This window comes from Oryctolagus cuniculus, chromosome 10, assembly GCF_964237555.1.
Source record: "Oryctolagus cuniculus chromosome 10, mOryCun1.1, whole genome shotgun sequence".
NCBI lineage: Eukaryota > Metazoa > Chordata > Mammalia > Lagomorpha > Leporidae > Oryctolagus > Oryctolagus cuniculus.
In genome coordinates this window covers 79,797,268-79,816,221 of record NC_091441.1, presented here as the reverse complement: position 1 = coordinate 79,816,221, position 18,954 = coordinate 79,797,268, and the positions used below count along the sequence as shown (strand labels likewise).

At 47.9% G+C, this 18,954-nt stretch overlaps 1 protein-coding gene and 1 pseudogene across 1 annotated transcript in view; both read right to left on the bottom strand.

Moving 5' to 3' along the window:
- The window catches only part of FRMD4B (FERM domain containing 4B), a 365,908-nt gene extending 347,243 nt beyond the window's left edge, over window positions 1–18,665 (bottom strand). The window contains exon 1 of the mRNA XM_051851478.2: window positions 18,527–18,665. The gene's annotated coding sequence lies outside the window, so the exon portion shown is untranslated. The remainder of the gene's footprint in view (window positions 1–18,526) is intronic.
- On the bottom strand, window positions 2,436–5,710 carry LOC138843934 (tigger transposable element-derived protein 1-like; annotated as a pseudogene).
- Window positions 18,666–18,954: the final 289 nt, after the last annotated feature.

The window sequence follows — 18,954 nt, the reverse complement described above, 5'->3', positions numbered from 1 at the left end:
GGGATGGGGAATGAGATGGGTATTAATTCCCCAGTACTTTCAATTCACTACTTTTTTTTTAAGATTTATTTATTTATCTGAAAGGCATAACCACAGAGAGGCAGAGACAGTGAGAGGGAGAGGGCGAGGGGAGGGGGAGGGGGAGGGGGAGAGAGAATCTTCCATCTGCTGGTTCACTCCCCAAGTGGCTGCAATAGCTGGAGCAGGGCCAATCCGAAGCCAGGAGCCAGGAGCCTCTTCTGGGTCTCCCACGGGGGTGCAGGGGCCTAAGGACTTGGGTCATTTTCCACTACTTTCCCAGGCCACAGCAGAGAGACAGATAGGAAGTGGAACAGCCAGGACTTGAACCGGCGCCCACATGGGATGCCAGCACTACAGGCAGCAGCTTCACCTGCTATGTCACAGCGCCAGCCCCTCAACTCACTACTTCTCAGACAAACCAATGTGGTGCTGGCAGTGAGAAATTGCATTCACTAAAGTGGCAAGGGAAGACCATGAGTTGGGCACCAACGGCATCTGCTAGGGCAATCAATGATAGAACCCCTGGGCTGCCATTTCTTAGCACCAGCCAATTGTTGCTAAAGCCTCTGAATTTTCGAAAGAAACCAGGAATCCAGAATTGGTTATGGAATTTCCTGATTCATAATTGATTCATTTAAATATTTTAAAAACCACCTAGGGACTAATCAAGCATGTTCCAGCAGACATGAGTATTACCAATCCAGTCACACTCCCTTGCTTCACAGATAAGCAAACTAAGGTTAAGAAGACAAGGACTTGCCTCAGGGCACACTGGAAGTTGTGTCTGTCTGGGATCTGCAACCCTGGTCCTCTACCAGCCAGGGAAAACCCACTGTGGGCGCTGACTTCACAGCTCCTTTCACAACAGGCAGGAGCCTTCCCACGGCTCTCCACTCCACTAGAGCAAAGGGAGCTTTCCATTAAAGCCCGCGTGTTGTCTTACCAGCAGCAGGATTCACTGCTATTCTCAATTCCACAACAAGTTCTACAATGTTTATTTCATCCTCGGCACGCCTTCTAAGGCACCCCACAAATACAAGCAGATGCCAGAGATATTCAGAATTCAGCTCCAGACCACCATAATTAAAGCAGGTATCACAGTAAAGTGAGTTACGTCAATTGTTTGGTTTCTCAGACAATTTACACTGTACTGTAATCTACTGAGTGTGCAATAACATTGTGTCAACAACAACAAAACTAACATTTTAAAAGCACTGTACTGCTTAAAAAAATGTATATGATGATCTGAGCCTGCAGAGGTCATAATCTCTTGCTGGTTTGGATGTTGCTGGCTGCCGACTCTGGGGTGGCCAGGACAGTTTCTTCAAATAAGACAACAATGAAGAGTAACTGCCACACCCACTGACTCTTCCTTTCACGGAAGATTTCTCTGCAGCATCTGATGCTGTTGGGTAGCATTTTACCCACAGGAGAACTTCTTTCCAAACTGGAGACAATCCTCCCAAATCCTGCTGCTGCTTTATGGACTGCATTAACATAATATTCTAAACCTTTCGCGGCCATTTCAACAAAGTCCACAGCATCATCACCAGCAATCAATTTTGTCTCCAGAAACCACTTTCTTGGCCCAGCCACAAGAAGCAGCGCCTCATCCATTAGCGTGTGATCATGAGAGTACGGCAATACTATGCCATCTTCAGACTCCGTCTCTAATTCTAGCTCACACGCAGAGTTACCTCCTCCACGGAAGTCCTGAACTTCTCAAAGGTGTTCACAGAGGTTGGAATTCACTTCTTCCAAAATCCTGTTAGTAATGGTATTTTGATCTCCTCCCAAGAATCATAAATTTTTTTTTGACAGGCAGAGTTAGACAGTGAGAGAAAGAGAGACAGAGAGAAAGGTCTTTCTTTCTGTTGGTTCACCCCCTCAATGGCCGCCATGGCCGGCGCACTGCACCGATCCAAAGCCAGGAGCCAGGTGCTTCCTCCTGGTCTCCCATGCAGGTGCAGGACCCAAGCACCTGGGCCATCCTCCACTGCCTTCCCAGGCCACAGCAGAGAGCTGGACTGGAAGAGGAGCAACCGGGACAGAACCGGCGCCCCAAATGGGACTAGAACCTGGGGTGCCGGCACCGCAGGCAGAGGATTAGCCTAGTGAGCTGCGGCACAGGCCATAAATGTTCTTTAATGGCAACTAGAATGGTGAATTCTTTCCAGAAGGTTTTCAATTTACTATGCCCAGATCCATTACAAGAAATCACTATCAGTTATAGCCTTATGAAATATATTTTTATGATGCATTTATTTGAAAGGCAGAGTTACGAGAGGGAGAGAAAGATAAAGAAGTCTTCATTCACTGGTTCAGGGCTGGGCCAGCTGAAGTCAGGAGCCAGGGGCTTCCCCCGGGGTCTCCTACATGAATGCAGGGGCCCAACCACCCCGGCCATCCTCTACTGCTTCCCCAGACTCATTAGCAGGGATCTGGATCAGAAGTGGTGCAGCCAGAACTCAAACAAGCACCCATATGGGATGCCGGCACTGCAGGCTGCAGCTTTACCCACTATGACACAGTGTCAGCCCCGAAATGTATTTCTTAAGTAATAAGGCTTGAAAGCCCAAATTACTCTTTGATCCTCAGGCTGCAGGACAGATGTTGTGTTAGCAGGCATGGAAACATTAATCTCATTGTTCATCGCCATCAGAGCTCGTGAGTGACCAGTGCATTGTCAACGAGCAAAGGAAAATCCTTTTTCCTGAGCAGCAGCTCTCAAAAGTAGGCTTAACATATTCAGTAAACCATGTTGTAAACAGATGTTGTCACATAGGTTTTGTCATTCGATTTACAGAGCACAGAACAGATTTAGTATAATTCCTAAGGGCCATAGGATTTTCTGGGCAGTAAATGAGCATCGGCTTCAATATAAAGTCATCAGTTGCCTTAGCTCCTAACAAGACAGTCATCCTGACCTTTGAACCTTAAAGCCAAGCACTGATTTCTCCTCTCCAGATGTGAAAGTCCCAGATGGCATCTTCTTCCCATACAAGGCTGATTCACCTACATTGCAAATCTGATGTTCAGGGTAGCTACTTTCCTTTTTTTTTTTTTTTTTTTTTCTTTGAGATAGAGTTAGTGAGAGAGAGAGACAGAGAGAAAGGTCTTCCTTCCGTTGGCTCACTCCCCAAATGGCCGCTATGGCCGCAGCTACGCCGATCCGAAGCCAGGAGCAAGGTGCTTCTTCCTGGTATCCCACACAGGTGCAGGCGCCCAAGCACTTGGGCCATCCTCCACTGTCTTCTTGGGCTACAGCAGAGAGCTGGACTGGAAGACGAGCAACCGGGACTAGAACCCGGTGCCCCTATGGGATGCCGGCGCCGCAGGCAGAGGGTTAACCAAGTGAGCCACAGCGCCGGCCCAGGGTAGCTACTTTCATCAGTCATCTCCGCTGAGCTTCTGGATAACTTGCTGCAGCTTCTACTTCACCACTTGCTTCACCTTACCCTTCTAGGATGTGGGGATGGCTCCTTTCCTCCAGCCTCACGAACCAACCCCTGACAGCTTCAGGCTCTTCTTCTGCAGCTTCTTCACCCCTCTCAGCCTTTGTGGAACTGAAGAGAGTTAGTGCCTTGCTCTGGATTGAGCTTTTGGCTTACGGAAATGTTGTGGCTGGTTTGATCTTCTATCCAGACCATGAAAGCTTTCTCCAGTCAGCAATAAGGCTATTTCCCTCCCCTATCATTCACGTGTTCACTGGAGGAGCACCTTTAATTTCCTTCAAGAGCTTTTCCCTTGCATTGTCTGGCACAAGAGGCCTAGTCTTCAGCCCATCTCAGCTTTCAATATGCCTTTCTCATGAGCTTCATCGTTTCTAACTTTCTATTTAGAGAGACAGGGGACACTTTCTTTCACATCAACATTTAGACAACATTGTAGAGTTACTAACTGGCCTAACTGTAATATTGTGTCTCCAGGAAAAGGGAAGCCCAAGGGGTGGGAGAGAGATGGGGGAGTGGCCAATTGGTGAAGCAGTCAGAACACCCACAACATTTAGCAATTAAATTCGCTGTCTTATATGCATGGTTAGGGGTATCCCAAAACAATTACAAGAGTAGCACTAAAGATCACTGATCATAGACCATAGTAACAGACATTATACTACTGAAAAAGTATGATATACTGCAGGAATTACCAAAACGTGGCACAGAGATATGAAGTGAGCACCTAGTTAAGACACCTGTGTCCCACAACAGAGTACCTAGGTTTCAACCCGGGCTCAAACTCTGACTCCAGCTTCCTGCTAATGCCAAACCACTAATGCAGACCCTGAGAGGCAGAAATAATGACTCAAGTAGTTGGATCCCTGCCACCCATGTGGAAGACTTGGATTGAGTTCCCAGCTCCTGCTCTGGCACTAGCCCACCCCCAATCATGGCAGGCATTTGGAGAATAAACCAGCAGATGGCAGCTCTCTCAATTTGTATGTGTGTGCATCCCTCCCTCCGTGTCTCTCTCCCTTTCTCTCTCTCTGTTTGCCTCTCAAATAAATACATAAATACGGCCAGCGCCGTGGCTCACTAGGCTAATCCTCCACCTTGCGGCGCCGGCACACGGGGTTCTAGTCCCGGTCGGGGCGCCGGATTCTGTCCCGGTTGCCCCTCTTCCAGGCCAGCTCTCTGCTGTGGCCAGGGAGTGCAGTGGAGGATGGCCCAAGTGCTTGGGTCCTGCACCCCATGGGAGACCAGGATAAGTACCTGGCTCCTGCCATCGGATCAGCGCAGTGCGCCGGCCACAGCGAGCCGGCCGCGGCAGCCATTGGAGGGTGAACCAACGGCAAAAAGGAAGACCTTTCTCTACCTTTCTCTCTGTCTCTCTCTCACTGTCTACTCTGTCAAAAAAAAAAATACATACATACATAAATAAATACCTGGATCAATCCCTTCTTCCCCATATAACAGAAGTTGGCCATGACCCACTTAACCTCTGCTTGTTTTTGCAAACACACTTTTATCAGAATAAAGTCACACCCATTATTTTATGTATTATCTATGACTGCTTTTGCCCTACAAAGGCAGCGCTGAGTAATTGCAACACACACCATATGGCCCACAAAGCCTAATATATTTAGTGTCTGGCCCGTCACAGGAAAGGTTTGCCAACTTCTGTATTACAGAATAGCCAAGCACGCCTCTGATTGCAGGTTTCTTGATTATGCTGCCTAATCACAATGCAAAAATCTTATAATCCCTCCCAGAGCCTTAGAATACACAGTGATGAACTCACATAAGATTTCTAGAAATTGCAACTGTGCAGAAGACATCTGGGAACCCTGAAATCAGCAAAAAATACCATCAGAACTCCACTTAAGGAAAAAGATATGAAAAGTGTTCCATTAAACAGACACAGATTATACAGATTAATCTTGGGTCATCTCCCAGCTGAAGATCTTTAAACTAAGGGGCTAGACAGAAATACCTAATAAGAGGCAGAAGAAAGAACAAGAAAAGGCAGCTAAGGAAAGAGCTGGTGACGGGCACCTTGCAATTGGAGACATGGGTTAAAAGTCCAGCTTTGCCAATTACTACTAATCTTAAACCTTAGTTTATTCACTTGTAAAATAGGATGAATAGTCACACTCACTTCTTGGGGGAGGCGGGCAGAAAGTTTACGAAGTTCCTAGCATCCCGCCCAGGATTTGCTCACTACTCAGAGGAGGTCTGTCATTAGCAATCATGTTAGCTATGAAAGAATAAAAAGCTGTGATTATTTATAAAGAATCCCTCAACCCCACACAGTTCAGCTGTCAAAGAATGACAGGATTATGGCGAGGAACAAAAAGTGATATTTATCATGGCGAGCCCTAGTCAAAGGAAAATGTGGCCACGCTCATCTACTCCAAGTTAAAATAAGTAAATAAATAAAAGACTATGTGCCATGTTTTCATCAAACGCAGTTCAAGCAGAACGGAAGAGGAAAACTTTAATCACCTGGAAAAATCACTTAAGTGAAACAAATTATTTACTCCTTGATAAATGCTACATAAATGAAATTCAACATGAGAATGAAAAGTTTGTGCTGTATGCTCTGACAGAAAACAAAATGACATCCCCCTTCTTATGTAATGAAATCACTATCTAATGAAATCATCTATGGAATAACATGAACCCCTGGCCGACAGACTGTCCATTCTTAAGCAACCACTATCACTGTTATTTTCACAGCTTCTCTCTGATATCTAAAAAGGACCAATGACAGTTTTCCAGTAAGCTCTTCCAAGTGTCGATGCTGGAAGGTACGATGAGAACCACTCGTGACCTGCGCTGTTCAAAGCAGCTGAGTCATCACAAAAACAATTCCTTACCCTCAACTTGTTTGAATCATCCTTTTGACCTGTAGTAAACTGGATGCCCCATTCTTTTAGGCAATGAAAATGCAACAAGACTGGGAACACAGAGGTAGATAAAACAGCAACTTTTTTCTCCTCTTCATAATCCAGATTGAATTAATTGAACACAGTTGGAGCAAATGACTACACTATGTCCTCAATCTAAGTCTTGCGGCCCCACTGGGATAGGATTGTGTGTTCCCAGTCTTGGGGCACATGGTTTTCATTAGTTTATCAGGATCCCGCACTTCAGTTCGCACATTTAAATGGATGCAATCAGTTCGCTTGTGGTGGCCTCAAATACCCTTATCTTTCCTGATTTATCAAAGAAGTCACACTCTCCAAATGTTTGAAATTTAATACCATTTTCATTGCATAGCAAATAATTTTACTGAAACTTTCCACTGCTACACTACTGTTTAAGGAAGCCCACCACACTCACTTTTCTTTTCTTTTCTTTTTCTTTTTTAATTTAAAAAGCAGAGAGACAGAGACAGGGAGACAGATACAGAAATGTCTTCCATCTCTGCTGATTCACTCCCCCAAATGCCCAAAACAGACAGGAGTGGGCTAGGCCAAAGCCAGAAGCCCAGAACTCATTCTGGGTCTCCCATGTGGGTGGCTAGAGTCCAAGTACTAGAGCCATCATCTGCTGCCTCCCAGGGTGTGTATCAGCAGGAAGCTAGATTGGAAGTAGAGTAGCCAGGACTCAACCAAGGCACTCTGATACAGAATGTGGGTATCCTAAATACCAAATGCCTGCCCCAAGAAAGCCCTTTCACGTGCATTTATCTGGAATGTTTTTAAAAGTTAAATTGAAAATGGTGCAGCTGGTGCAGACAGAGTGCAGGGTGCACATTTCTTGGTGGAAGGCAGTGGAGTGGTTTAGCAGTTGAAGGGCCTCAAGGGTCACCACCTATGTGACAAATGGAGAAAGCTGATAACACAGGTCTCAGGTGAGTCTGCTGCCAAGGTGGGATTAGAACTCAGCCTCCCTGGGGCCCAGCGCAGTGGCTCACTTGGCTAATCCTCCATCTGTGGCACTGGCATCCCATATTGGCACCTGGTTCTAAGTCCCGGCTGCTCCTCTTCCAGTCCAGCTCTCTGCTGTGGACCAGGAAGGCAATGGAGGATGGCCCAAGTGCTTGGGCCCCTGCACCTGTGTGGGAGACCAGGCGGAAGCACCTGGCTCCTGGCTTCAGATTAGCATAGCTCCGGCCGTAGCAGCCATTTGGGGGGTGAACCAATGGAAGGAAGACTTTTCTCTCTGTCTCTCACTGTCTAACTCTACCTGTCTAAATAAATAAATAAAAAGAACTAAGCCTCCCTAATTCTCCATCTGGTGCCAATTTCAATCCCCACTGAAGCTGACCCCCATTCTCCCTAGCTTTTCTCCTTCATCTGCCACAGCCCAGTCAGGGTATTAAACTTGGATGAAGCAGGGCCAGAGCCGGCTGCGAGAGCTTTGTGCCTGTGGAAGCCGTGCATTCAGGTCACATATGGCCCCTTCTGCTCTTTTGCAACGCCTGAATTAATGGGATGGGCTCAGTCAGGTGCAACAAGGGAAGCCCGAAAACAATCCTCAGCCACATCCATTGTCGGGTCCCCCACCGACGCAGTTGGCTGTTGTAAGCACCAGCTGGAAGATGGATGCTGGTACTTCCAGAAAGACCCTTTGAATCAGGAGGGGCTGGGACGGGCCCCACGCTGTGGAGGCGGCATAATTATTCCCAATAACTGTCTGTCTGGGCTCCTTGGTGTTTTCCAAAGACAAGTGCCTCCTCATTGCAACAAACACTCAGTGCTTATGTGGTGGGGAGGGTGGGGAGTGAGAAGGCAGTTTTGCCCTTGATTTTCGTGTAAGGTTGCAATGTCACTAGCTTATTTTATACGCCACTCTGTTACTACTTCATTCAGCAAAGCAGAAAGGAATATCTCCTCTTGTAGATTATGCCTGAGGACAAACTACTTGAATGTAAAACACAGTCTGGTGGGAGGGGAGGGGCAATGTGAGGGTACTTGAAAACATTTGTGGAAAATGGAATTTAAAAAAAATTTACTGGGGCCAATATTTGGTGCAGTGATGAAGACACCACTTGGGATGCCCACAACCTATACCCAAGCACCTGAGTTCAAGTCCTGGCTCTACTGTTGATTCCAGCTTCCTGCTAATGCATACTCTGGGAGTCAACAGTTGATGGCTCAAGTACTTGGGTCTGTGCCATCCATCTAGAAGACCTGGATGGCATTCCTGGCTACCAGCCACCAGGAGCAAGCATTTAGGGAGTGGACTGGTGGATGGTGGATGGGAGATGTCTCTCTTTCTCTTTCTCTCTCTCTCTCTCTCACACACACACACCCTCTCTAATAAGTAAAATAAATAAATATGTATTTTTTAAATAAGTAATGTATTTTAGTGCAAGAATTTTTGAAAGCTATGCCTAGGAGGGTTCTTTAAAAGTGAACAAAAATGACTATTATGAAAACACATGGATTTCAACTTTTTTCACACTCCAAGAATCTTATCTTTTAATTCCATTTTTCCTTGAATATTCTGAAGTACCTTTGTCTCCTTACTGGCACAAGCTGGGCCATCAGAATGCCCTGGGGCTCTCTGGAGACCAAGCCTCGCTCTCATGCTGTGACTTCGGGGACAACAGAGCATGCGGCCTCTTGCAGTGCGGAGGCGAACAGCACAGCCTGTGCTGAATTTAAACCTCAGGTCTGTCCCTTAGCAGCTGTGTGACTCTGAAGAGGTCACAAAGCCTCTCCAAGCCTCAAAGTGAGTTATTGTAAAATGGGAGTTACTGGGGGTTGCTGTGAAGGTGAATAAAGCCCTGTACGGAAAGCAGTTGGCAAGGGGCTGACACTTCTGCAGGAGATAAAGGGTGGCGACGACCACTAGGCAGTGCAGTTTTCTCTTTGAAGACAGAGGCTGTGCTGGACCCGTGTTGCAGATGAATTCCCAGCGTGGATCAGATTATTGCTGACATCTCCGCCTCGCTGGGGCAGGTGTTTTTCCCGAGTCTGCCCTAATACTTGTGTCCTGCCTTCTGGTCATCGAGCTCGGCCTGGGACTCTCCAATTGCTGCTACAAATCTCTCAGGCCCAGGTGAAACCCCAGACCACCGACCCTCTTTTCTCAATGCTGTGGCCGCTGCTTCAACGTGTGGCTTCGTGCATTTTCTGGCCAGGGAAGCTCACCTCCCACATTCATTCACATCTCTCTCCAGCCCCTTCTCTCTCTGGGAGACGGGGGATTGCCTGACATTTCGGTGGGTCCTCTACAGCCCCCAGCACCTGCTCAAGAATCTTCTGGGTCCTCTGATCTCTTTGCTATGGACTCTGTGGTTCCCAGAGCAGCCCGGTCAGCATCACACAGAGTTTGTTAGAAACATAGTCTCAGGCTCCCCCCCAGTTTTGCTCAATCAGAAGCTGAACCCCAAGTGGCTGGTGCACACAAAGTTCAAGCAGCATTGCTTTCCTACTATGGCCATTTACATCTTCTCTATGAAGGCAATACCATTTTAAATACCATCTATATTATGCTTTACCCAATAGTCTCCCTTGGTGCCTGCAGGGGGTTGATTTCAGGACCCCACCATCGATACCCAAAGCTGTAGTCCCTTCTACAGAACAGTGAAATATTTGCAGATAACCTATGCACATCCCCCATATGCTTTAAATTATCTCTAAATTACTTATAATACCCACTATGATGTCAGTGCTATGTCAGCGGTTGTTCTGTTTTATTTTTAGTGAATAATGGCAAGAAAAAACTCTGTATAATGTTTGATAAAGAAGTGATGTTTTCCCCAAATATTTTCCATCTGAGGGCAGAACTCACAGGCACTGGAGGGCTGAGTACAGATTTTCAAATGACTCCACGTGGACACTATTTCTTTCTTAGACTCATCCTAAGCAAACACTATGCAGTCTGTTTTAACAGTTCATTCGACAAAGCAGGAAGGAATACCACCTTTTAAAAGACACAAAGGTCTCGGTGAAATTTTTTTTGGTACACGTTAAAATAGCTATGAAAGTACAATGTTTCTCTCTCTCCCTGTTTCTTCCTCTCTCTCTCACTGTAACTGTGCCTTTCAAATAAATAAATAAATCTTTTTTTAAAAAATGGGGTGGGGGAGGCCGGCACTGTGTCGTAGTGGGTTAAGCCGCTGTCTGCAGGGCCAGCATCCCACGTGGGCAGCGATTCAAGTCCTGGCTGCTCCACTTCCAATCGAGCTCCCTGCTAATGTGCATGGAAAAGCAACAGAAAATGGCCCAAGTGCTTGAGCTCCTGCACCCACATGGAAGACCCAGAAGAAGCTCCTGGCTTCTGGCTTCAGCCTGGCCCAGGCCTGGCCATAGCGACCATTTGGGCAGTAAACCAGCAGATGGACGATCTCTCTCTCTCTCTCTCTCTCTCTCTCTCTCTGTCTCTCTGTGATTCTCTCTCCTACTCTCTAACTGTGCTTTTCAATAAAAATAAATCTATTTTTAAGAAAACCCAATAAATCTTCATAACACCCATGTCACAATATTTGTAAGAAAGCAAGAAATCACTGAAAAATACTTAGCTGAGTTCCTGTCCCGCAAATATTACAGGTATTTTTTTCCTAGCCTCTACAAAGCACAAACAGTAATAGCTAACATTTTTGGAGTATTTAATACACAGCAGGCACTATGTGAAACACTTTATCTTGTCAATCCTCATAATAATCTGATAAGGTAGGAACTATTATTATCACTATTTTATAGACGTGGGAACTACAGCACACACAAAAAACGTAGTCACTGGTTTAACACATGCAATTGGATTTACACACAGGTTGTGTCTCTGTAAGACACGTGTCAGCTTGCAGACTGTGGGAACTCCACAAATACTACGCCAAAACAACCTCGCAACCAGTTCCCTCAGCTGTCCAGTGCAGGAAGGGGTGCCAGGGGTTGGTTATGGTTTTGAGAAAGTTCATGTGTTGGCAACATGGTCCCCAGCGTGTTGGTTTTTAAGAGGTAGTGGGACCTTTAAGAAGTGGGGCCACTGGGAGACCATTGGGGGCACCATGCTTGAAGGGATTTGAGCTCATCTAGAGGACTGAGTGAGTTCCCACCAGACTGAGTTGGTAGAAAACAGGCACACTGGCCCTTCCCTGCTCTCTGTCTTGTCCTGTGACCCCTCCCTCTCACAGACACCCCCACCATGATGTCACCCATCATGCAGTTCTACCAGAATTGAGAGGAAGCTGGCACCATGCTCTTGAACCCCTGGGACTATGAGCTGAATAAGACTCTTTTCTTGACACATGACCCAGCCCCAGATATTTTGTTACAGCGAAGGAAAACAGACTAACACAGCTGTAAGAGTCTCTGCCTTCTTGGCAGCTCATACAAAAGCCTCGGGTGATTACTGACGTCATGAGTAAGAGTGTCAATTGTTAAATCAACAACAGGAGTCACTGTGCACTTACTCCCCATGTAGGACCTCTGTCCTTAATGTGCTGTACTATGCGAATTAACAGTAAAACTAGTATTCAAACAGTACTTTATACTTCATGTGTCTGTATGGGTGCAATCTGTTGAAATCTTTACTTATTATATACTAAGTTGATCTTCTGTATATAAAGATAATTAAAATGAATCTTAACGAAGAATGGGATGGTTTGCGGGTGGGAGGGTGGTTATGGGGGGAAAAACCACTATAATCCAAAAGTTGTGTTTTCAAAATTTATATTTATTAAACAAAAGTTTAAAAAAAGAAGTCTCTGCCTTGGGGCCGGCGCTATGGTACAGCAAGCTAAGCCTCTGTCTGCGGCACCAGCATCCCACATGGGCAGCCAGTTCCTTTCTCTACTGCTCCTCTTCCAAACCAGCTCTCTGCTATGGCCTGGGAAAACAGGAGAAGATGGCCCAAGTGCTTGGGCCCCTGCACTCGCATGGGATACCCAGAGGAAGATCCTGGCTCCTGGCTTCAGATCAGCACAGCTCTAGCCATTGCAGCCAATTGGGGAGTGAACCAGTGAATGGAAGACCTTTCTCTCTGTCTCTCTCTCTCTGTAACTCTACCTTTCAAATAAATAAATAAATCTTAAAAAAAAAGTCTCTGCCTTATGGGGTGTGGTGAGCACTGAATGAGGAAACCTCACAGACAGCAGAGAGGAACCTCAGCAGAGGTGAGCACTGGGTGACCACATGCTGCTGTGTCACCATTAGTTCAATTATTATTTAATTGAGACTTTATATCTGCACAAGATACTACTAGGCATCAGGTTTATCCTTCATTTGAGACAAGGATGTCTTTATTTTCCTTAGTGTTTTTTCTATTTCTAAGCTCCACATATTTTAAAAAGGTAAGCAAGACACAAACAGCTCCATAGTTCTCTCCCAGTGACTATCCACATATCCATCACTCTGTCTCCCCAGAATCTCCTAACTACTTTCCCTCCCTTCCTTCCAGCGCACCCACTGTCCCTGGCTTTCTCATCTTTGGCACCATACACATTTTGGGCTGAAAAATTCCTTGCTGTGGAGCTTTCCCATGCATTGTAGGATGTTCAGCAACACCCCGGCCTCCACCCACTAGATGCCTGTATCTCTCTCACTCCAAACCAGGACAGTCAAGAATTCCCCCGAACATTGACAAATTCCCCTGGAGGGGCAAAATCACCCCTCTTTGAGAACCAACACTGGCAGGCAGTTAGACTAAAGGTTAAGACACACGTGTCTCACATCAGAGTGTCTGGGTTCAAATCCCAACTCCAGCTCCTGACTCCAGCTTCCTGCCAGTGTGGACCCTTGGAGAGCAGAACTGAAAGACTCAAGTGATTATGTTCACTTCACCCAGATGGGAGACCTGGATTGCATTCCTGGCTCCCAGCTTCAGCCTGGCCCAGCTGCAACTGTTGTAGGCACTTGGGGAGTGAACCAGTGGAGGAGAACTGTCTCTGTCTCCCTGCCTCTCATATATACATGTATATACATACACACATATATACACACACATATACATATTTAGAGAGATAATCAACTCTATAATATCCTGATGTTTTTATAGTTATTTTCTTTATACTTTGTCCACATAAGCATGCATCCTTGAGCATCATCATTTAGTTTTGTATAGTGAAAGGAATGGTAAGATAATTTAATCTATTAAGCAGATCCCAAATCCCAGCCCCCTGAAGTAGACTTTACAAGTAGGATGACCATATCATGTATCATCCCAAACTGGAAGCCATGACATTAACCAGGACTCACCTGGGCAAGGCAGCATGACCACCCTACTGCTAGGGAACTCCACTGGGAGTGAACATCATCCTCACCACCACACACAATTAGGGCTCCCCTTCTCACTGGTTAATTGTATGGGAAGCAGAGGACAATTAAAACCAGCACATCCCCAAGAGCAATGTAACACAGACCTAAATAAATATCTCAGGGCAGAGAAGAGCCCTGTACAGTTCTCACTGACCTTCAGCCTTAAGGAGGTATGTTCAAAGAATTTGCTCTAAGACACATTTTTACCACTTTCATCACAATAGCACAACAAATTGTTTCAAATAAATGCCTCCAATACTTGCACAAAAATGCAAAAAGGATCATGATCACCCCTTGTAAGAGTGGCTTTTAATCAATGCCTCAGCCTTTTCCCCCTCAGGAGAATAGAACTCCTACCAATCTGACTTGTCCTGCATTTGATCTCCTAAGTCTTGATATTGACCATGCTGGGAACGACAGGTTTGCCTTACACACATGAGAAATCATATCGATAACCTATTTGCCTCCACACGGTTCAGCTCGTCTCCCATTATTTGGGGCATCCAAGAGAATAGCAATTAGCATGTCTGCATTAGGCACTTGTACACTGCAGTGGGCACTTCTTCCTGACTTAGTCTGCATCCATTTCCCGCTTGTCCCACAACCACATTAAAGTGGCGGTTCAGCCGTGTGGTGTCCTCACTCCACACAGTCTGACTGGGACTCCATTGTGGGGACACAGCCCCTGACCTCTGCAGAAGCCAAGCCCATCATGAGGACCAGAACGGATTTTGAGATTTTTGTTCGACAGCTGGGAACCTGTGGGTTGCTGGACTTCAACCTCAAGTTGTTTACATGGTCATCCTGCCACACAGGGAGGAATCCAATACACAGAGGAGAGAAGAGAAGGGTGGGACTGAAGAATGGAAAGGAAGAAGTCAGGTCTTGAAGTCACTGTTCAGGCTTAAGCAAGATGCTCGTGAAGCCAGACCTATTCAGGTACTTTTAGTAACTTGAACCCATATCTAAGAAAATATAGGTATACAGTACACATGTTTTCTATATCCTAATTCCACCTAAATTTGGGGGCTTATCACTTATTATCAAAATAAACTAAGAGATCCAGACGCTCTGTGGCAGTGCCTTTCAAACACGACAGTGTCTCACAGTAAGAATTATGTTTCCTACTTCAACCCAGAAGGTACACACAATCCCACACAGACAACCGACCTCAAGTGTCAGGAGACGATAGAACCCTCACTAACATATGACATTGCTAACACATTCTGGCTTACATACATTTAAAAAAAAAATTCTGTTTGTGACCCACTAAATGGGTTTCATGACCTTGCTTTTGAAAAACGCTGCTTGGGGTGGTGTTTGTAGTGCAGCACGGTAAGTACTTCTTGGGACACCCACAACCCACATCAGAGTGCCTGGTTCAAGCTTCAGCCACTCTGCACTTGCAATCCAGCTTCCTGCTAATGCGCCTGGGAGCAGCAGGCAATGGCCCAAGTACCTGGGTTCCTGCCACCCATAGGAAGGCCTGGTTAGATTTCCTGGCTCCTGACTTTGATTTGGCCCAATCCTGCATGTTGTAGGCATTTGGGGAGTGCATCAGCAGACAGAAGACCTCTTTCTCTCTCTGTCACTCTGTGTTTCAAATAAGTCGGAAAAAGGAAGGAAGGAAGGAAGGGGGGGTGGAAGGGGAGGAAGAAACAAAGGAAGGAAGGAAGAAAAACACTGCTCTATGAGATTAGGCAAAAAATCTATTTTTTTTAACTTCAGTAAATCAGGTTATTAAGGGAAATAGGAGATTTGGCCTCTAAATTATGTAGGTGGTTTATCAAGTTTCTAACAACAGAAAGCCGGTATCTTACCTCTTCTCTCTGACTTCCCAGGACAAACATTTACCAGAAGGGGAGGTAAAAAAAAATCTTAAGGACTGAGAAACAAGTGAATTATCAAAAAATTAAAATTAAAAAAGACCCCTGATCTCTGAAACAAAAGAAAAAGCGCATGTACAGAGGGAGCGTTATTTAATAGGAAGACACACCTGGATCCTGATGATGAACTCAGTCAACGTTATTTATTGATCAAACAGGCTGCAGAAAGTCCTGCAAGTGACCCTCAGTGCATGAGCATGTACAAACAGTGCCTTTGTGAGAAAATCCCATCTCTGGGGCGGACCTGGAGGCAGCAAAGAAGGGAGGCGGGAAAAAGAGAGACAGGGATCACGTTCAGTCCAAGACTTACACCTGTATTGATGTGTGTCAGGTAACTATGAAGATTTGCTGAAATTGTAAAGAATTCTTGCAGGCTGGTAAGGCAGGGGATTTTGAGTGTTTCTTGCACACTCTATTAGGACTGTCAGTTAGCCCAAACTGCCTTTTTGTCTGCTCAAAAGCACTGCACAGCCTTAATTAAATCTGTGGAGTCATCTGGAGCACTAGGACTCTCGGGGTTCCTGCGAGGAGAGGCTGGTGCTGGTGTGTGTAAACACCACGTAGAGAACTGGAGCTGTCTGCCACTCTGGGGGGCTGTGAAGTCAGCTCCTCCCATGCCTTTTGACACTGCTGGGCTCCAGTGCCGCTGCCCGCCTGTACGAGCCACCTGGTCACTGCTCTGCCACTAACACAGCAACTATGACTTTCGAAACAAAGTGAAGCTCAGGACAAGCACTTGCACGCCCAGGAGAGAAGCTGGCCGGTAATAATGAAAAGCAAACCTCACCGTGATGGCATTTTAACAGATTTCTGCATTTGCCACCATCACATTGTTCAAATACATTCCACCTGTGTTACTGAATGTAAGCAAATAAAAGTGTTTGAATACTACTTGCAGAAATCACCAAGAAATGATCGTGTCATCCTGTCCAAGAAGTCCTTGGGATTGTCTGAATCCTTCTGGCCCTGTTCTAGGAAATGTAAGGGGTTGTGTGTGTGTGCCTTCTCCCCCCTCCCCCCCCCCCCCGTTTAAGAATATATTTATTTATTTAAGAGGCAGAGTCACAGAGAGAAGGAGAGACAGAGAAGTCTCCCATCATCTGGTTCACTCCCCAAATGGCCACAACAGTCAGAGCTGGGCCAATCCAAAGCCAGGAGCCAGGGGCTTCCTCCAGGTCTCCCATTTGGGTGCAGGAGCCCAAGGACTTGGGCCATCTTCTACTGCTTTCCCAGGCCATAGCAGAGAGCTGGATTGGAAGTGAAGCAGCCAGGACTCAAACCAGTGCCCATATGAGATGCCTGCAGCACAAGCAGAGGCTTACCTACTACACCACAGCACCGACCCTATGTGTGATTTGCTGTAATAAAATTCTCAGATATACGAAGAGAAATTACAGAATCACCAGTACAATAGCCATCTACTTCATGTCAAAAATGCAGAGTGCTTACCCTGAGTCAGTCACTCTTAAACATCATCTCATTAAGTCGTGTGAACAACATAGAGGTAACTACCTTACTGTTCTCATCTTCATCACCATGAACTCCACCAGGGGATGTCCCTTTTAGAAGCACTGTAGGTGGTTCTGAGCCTACCGCGTGAAACCAGACTTCAGCCTCCCTCTGGGGCTGGGTTTACCATCCTGTGAACTCCCAATGATGCCCCCAGAAGTGCCCACCGGGGTGCCTGGCAAGCGAGAAGCGCTCGTAACCCCGCCCCCTTTCCCTCCCTCCCTCTGGCAGGTGAGTGTGCAGCTGGGCGAGGTTACGTAAGGCCACGCCGCCTTTCTTCCCCTTCGGAGCTCTGATTTGCACGCTCCAGAGACCCATTCCCTTCGGGACAGGAAACAGCATGTTGGGGACTGAGCTATCATCTAGTACACATCCTTCGAATTGGCTGCGTGAAGCTTCTGAGGCAAACACAGGCTAACCTTGAAAGGCTCAACCAGCTTTCCTGAAAGCCTACTGCTGCCAACACCCCCGAGGGCTTCCTCCCCACACCCCCAAGGGACCACCTTCCAGACCCAGCAGTCTGGGTCCCAGCACACAAAACCCCCTCAGTCCGCGGAAGTTCACAGGAGCTGGCTCCGGGGTGTTTACAAGTCCCAGCGGGTCGCAGGAATGCTCGGGATAATTATCACCCCACCCAGGAGCGCCCAGCCCAACCCAGCCCTCTCACTTCTGGAAGGAAGCGGCCACACAAAGGAGAGCAGGAGCGAGACCTCCTCTTGCGGCTGCTTTCTCGGGGCCACGAGCAGATGCAACCCAAGCTCTCCCCTCACTGTGGAGAGGCCCAGGGCATCCAATGCAAAGGACAAACTCCTCTAGTCCGAACGAATTGGCACTTCTCAAAAAGACGAGCCATATACATCTTCGTTCTTCCTTCTTCAGACAAAAAAATGAAAAAAAAGTGAAATACTCCAGAACACACACAGGGAAGCGGTCCACAGGCACACACCCTCCGCAGCTCAGGAGGGGCTGGGATCTGACACACCTATTTGAAAAGGGCGGCCATCCTGTCCGAACCTTTAGTACCCTTAGCCCACCCCCAGAAGAACAACCCCCACCCCGTCGCCACTGCTTTCGCTGCCCTCTGCAAGTATCTGTGGGCAGCCGGATCTGGGACTCATCAGCTCCCCTCCCTACCTCCCACGAACGCGCGGCAACCAAAGCACATGGTCCCCGGCCGGCGCGTTTGCAAACCCCACCAGCGCCGACGCCTCGAAACCGCCAAACTTCCTGTCTCCACACCACCAAAGAGACTCGAGCGCCGCGCCAAGTGCCCGTGGGACTCCCGCGGAGGCTGCAGCCAGCCAGCCAGCCGCGGGGCGGGGTTTCCTGCTCGCCCGACGCCGGGGACCCGCACCTCCGCTGGGAGTCTCCAAACCCTGCGCGCCGCGCCCAGGGCGCGCCGGGTGTCGGCCGCGCCGGGGCAGCGCGCTCCTGGTACTCGGCGCCGTCGCCCACCTACCTGCTCGGCCGCCTCCTCGCTCCCGCGCCCGGGGCTGTCGACCGCTACTTTATTGTCTCGGCTGCCTACCGCGCGGGACCTGGCAGCTCTGCCCCGCGCCAGCCCGGGAACTCCGCTCGGCGCCGCGCCTTCCCCGGCGGCTGCCTTCCTCTTCCTCCTCCTCCTCCTCTCTGCCAGAGCTCCTGCTCAGCACGTGAGCCACGCGCCGCGACTCCCCGGCCGGCTGGGCAGCCGGCGCCCGCCGCATCCCCCGGCCCGCGGCTGCGCTTGCCGCGCGTCCTCGCTTCCACCCGCACTTGCAGCTGCGCCCCGGGCCGCCCTCCTCGCGTCCTCGAGTCCCGCCTGCCCCTCGCCCTGTCAGCGCCGGCTCGCGGCGCCTCTCTCCCCGGCTGCCCCCGCCCGCCGCCTCTCTGGGGGCTGGGGCGGCC